This window comes from Palaemon carinicauda, chromosome 38, assembly GCF_036898095.1.
Source record: "Palaemon carinicauda isolate YSFRI2023 chromosome 38, ASM3689809v2, whole genome shotgun sequence".
Lineage (NCBI taxonomy): Eukaryota > Metazoa > Arthropoda > Malacostraca > Decapoda > Palaemonidae > Palaemon > Palaemon carinicauda.
In genome coordinates, this window is record NC_090762.1 from 27,694,872 (window position 1) to 27,698,810 (window position 3,939).

Below are 3,939 nucleotides of genomic sequence, written 5' to 3' on the forward strand. Positions count from 1 at the left end.
ATTTTAATGAACCTAACACTAATTACCTATGAGAGAGAGAGAGAGAGAGAGAGAGAGAGAGAGAGAGAGAGAGAGAGAGAGAGAGAGAGAGAGAGAGATATTCCTACGATATGTATTATCGAGAAGATATTCCGGCAATTGACTACTTTCCTTATTAAATTTATTTTCAATCTAATTATTATTATTACTTGCTAAGCTACAACCCTAGTTGGAAAAGCATAATGCTATAAGGCCACGGGCTCCAACAGAGAAAATAGCCCAGTGAGGAAAGGAAACAAGGAAAAATAAAATATTCTAAGAAGAGTAACAACATTAAAATAAATATATCCTATATAACTATAAAAACTAACAAAAGTAGAGGAAGAGAAATCAGAGAGAATATTATGCCCAAGTGTACCCTCAAGCAAAAGAACTCTAACCCCAGACAGTGGAAGACCATGGTGTAGAGGCTACGGCACTACCCAAAACTAGAGAACAATGGTTTGATTTTGCAGTGCCCTTCTCCTAGAAGAGCTGCATACCATAGCTAAAGAGTCCCTTCTACCCTTACCAAGAGGAGAGTGGCCACTGAACTGTTACCGTGCAGTAACCCGTTGGATAATTATTAACATACTCTTATGTATATAATTTTCTGAATCTCCATTATCCACTGAATTATCGTTTAAACTGTAAATATCCCTGCTACCCAATACTTTATATCAAGCTAAATAACATATTTCTATTTACACTTCATATTAATATTCATAAAAGAATCACCACATAATTTCTCTCTTGCTTGAGGGTACATTAGGGCACACCATTCTATGTTGTTTCTCTTCCTCTTGTTATTTTGAAGATTTTATATTTTATATACGAAAGATTTATCTTAATGTTATTATTGTTCTTAAACTTCTCTTGTAGTTTATCTCCTTATCTCCTTTCCTCACTGGGCTATTTTCCCTGTTGGGGCCCTTGGGCTTAAAGCATCCTGTTTTTCCAACTAGGGATGTAGCTTAGCAAGTAATAATAATAATAATAATAATAATAATAATAATAATAATAATAATAATAATAAAATGTTCTCTAGATTCTTCATTTATCACCAAAGAAAAAAATCCATGCAAATATCATGCGAGCGGCAATGAATAATAAAATGTAAAATTATTAAATGACTTCACGGTACTCTTTCACTATTCTATGACACCAGATGAATAGTTTAACTTGGCAAGGTTTAAAAAACCTTTTGTTCTCCATGACGGCAGTATCTAATTAATACTGAATTCATCGTTTGAAAATAAATAATGGAGAAGGCTTTTAATAAATGAATGAATAATCTAACTAATTAATTACGAAAATTAAAGATGCAAATGAATTCGAGTAAGTAAATGTTCTTACTTCCATTTACAAAATCTGCTTCTTTATAGTTTAATTGTGTATCTTTTGATTCCCTCGTTCCATTAAGGAAATCTATTCTCTCTTTATATTAATATCTTCATTTGAAATGTATGTGAGGCTTTACAATTTTCAGCCTTTCAACTTGTATTCATTTTCTCCAAATTGCAGCCGCATTGAACTAAAAGTTCTAATTCATTCCTAGTTCATAAATTTGTTTCTCTCTCTCTCTCTCTCTCTCTCTCTCTCTCTCTCTCTCTCTCTCTCCTCTCTCTCTCTCTCTCTCTCTCTCATTTCTCGTCTGTAATGAGTCTCAGTTCCTCTCATCTAAGCCCCGGGCCCCAACACCCTCAATCGTCATGCTGTCTTCTTCAACAGCTAAGGATTTTGTCTAGTCCCGTCTGAGCCCTCTTTTGTTTCTCACGAGTCCCCGTAGATTAATACCACCTGAGAGAGAGAGAGAGAGAGAGAGAGAGAGAGAGAGAGAGAGAGAGAGAGAGAGAGAGACTGACTCCGACGTAAATAGAAGCAGATACGTAGCAAGGAGAAATCGTAAGCAATCTCACCCATGTTTGAGATTAAATGTCTCCCATGTACCTCCATCCATTTTGCTGCAAGAACCTCATGCAGCCAACACCACTCACAGATCCCATGACTTACTAGCACCCCACCCCAAATAATGCCTTCCATCATGTTGTCCATCCCTTTCTTTCCCAAGTGTCTGTTTCCACTGCCCACATTCTTGTTCGTTTAATTGGTTCCTGGACTGATTTCTTCAAAGCCTCCATCCACATGTATTTCAACATCTATTTATTGGACTGACTTTACCGCCTCCTTTCCCCACTTGCCGAATTTCCTTATATCATTTACTACTATTATTTTTTCTTTACTGCATCCAAACTCCTTTTACAGACCCCACATCACATCTTATAATTCCTTTTTTTTAATTAATTTCTCAAAACGATCACTTTCATTTCGACTCTCCTTACACTTCATTTATTTTCCCTTTGCATAATGCGATACCTGTTAACCCCCTATCAATGTTCAGTTTGTCTAAACATATAACCAACTGGTTGATAGGACAATTATGCGAAAGCAAGTCAAGCCTTATTTCTCGTAGTTTCAAGTTAAAAAAAAAAACCGTAATGGCTCAAAGAAACAAAATAAAGAAAGGGGGATAACACCAAAGGACTTTCTATAATGTACAATCGTCTTTAAGGTCTATAAGGATTAACGTCGTATCTAGCATGTTTTTTATTGGATATCTTTATAATCCCATTTATTTTGCATTGAATTTAGTTACAAAACCTTTCATTGCTGAAATATCTTAAAATATTAGGCGACTTTATTTTAAATCAAATCACGAAACTAATAGAAGAAGCAAAATTTCTATTTAAAACCACCATTAACTACAAAAAAAAAAAAAATCACTCCCACAATTGGCCACGAAACTCACTTTCAATTGCTCCAATCTAAGTAATAACATATTGCAAAACGCATCTCACCCATTGCAAAAACCAAACTAAAATCCTAAACCTTCCTGTGCTTTTCAGAATATCATACTTTGCATCTTGCATTCCCGTCACCGCCGAGATTGCATCCCTCTCAATTTTGGTCCGACAAGCTTTGCATGATGCATAAAAGTAACGGGGAAAAACAACGGCCAAATTTATCTTGGATGTGAGGAACATGATAATGTTGAATATACACAGCAAGGAAAAATAAAGGCTACGAATATTGTTATAAACTATTATCATGATAATTATCAAAATTTTCAATACCCAAGAATTTCACACACGTTCCCGTATTTAAAATCAATATCAATAGTATCAGCGTTAATATTATCTATTGTAATCTATTGCTATTATCATTATTCTTATTATCATTATCAAGATTTCTTCTAATCTCCTCGATATTATACATACCATCAGCGGAAACATCCACTAATTGACACTAAGAATGTAATGGAAAGAAAAAAAAAAAAAAAAAAAAAAAAAAAAAAAAAAAAAAAAAAAAAAAAAAACATTTAGGCATAAATCAGTAAAACCTAATTATGAAGCCTAAATAAATTTTTTCGTCCAAGGCATGGCAAGGATTCAAAAGAGATTAGAGACGAAAAATTAAGAGAATGAATTTAAAGACAAGAAGAAGGAAAACCGAGGCATAGAGTTCGCAAAGGTTGCTCCCACGTCAGGTCAGTGTCAAAGGTCAGTCTTGTCTCAAAAGTCAGACATGAGTCAAAGGTCAGTATTGGTGTCAAACGTCAGACTTGTGTTAAATGTCAGACTTGTGTCAAAGGTGAGACTTGTGTCAAAGGTGAGACTCAAGTCAAAAGTCAGACTCGAGTCAAAGGACATAATTGTGTCAAACTTCAGACTTGAGTCAAACGTTAGACTTGAGTCAAATGTCAGACTTTGCAGAGTCATTTCTTCACCTGAGGGACCAAACGGGATAAGCTGTACAAGGCAAATAGAACCAATATCTCATCACCGGTGCTATTTGCACAGTTCTCTCGGTTTTGATTTCTCAGTGAAGTCAATTGCGACAATCCACAGAAAATATATAAAT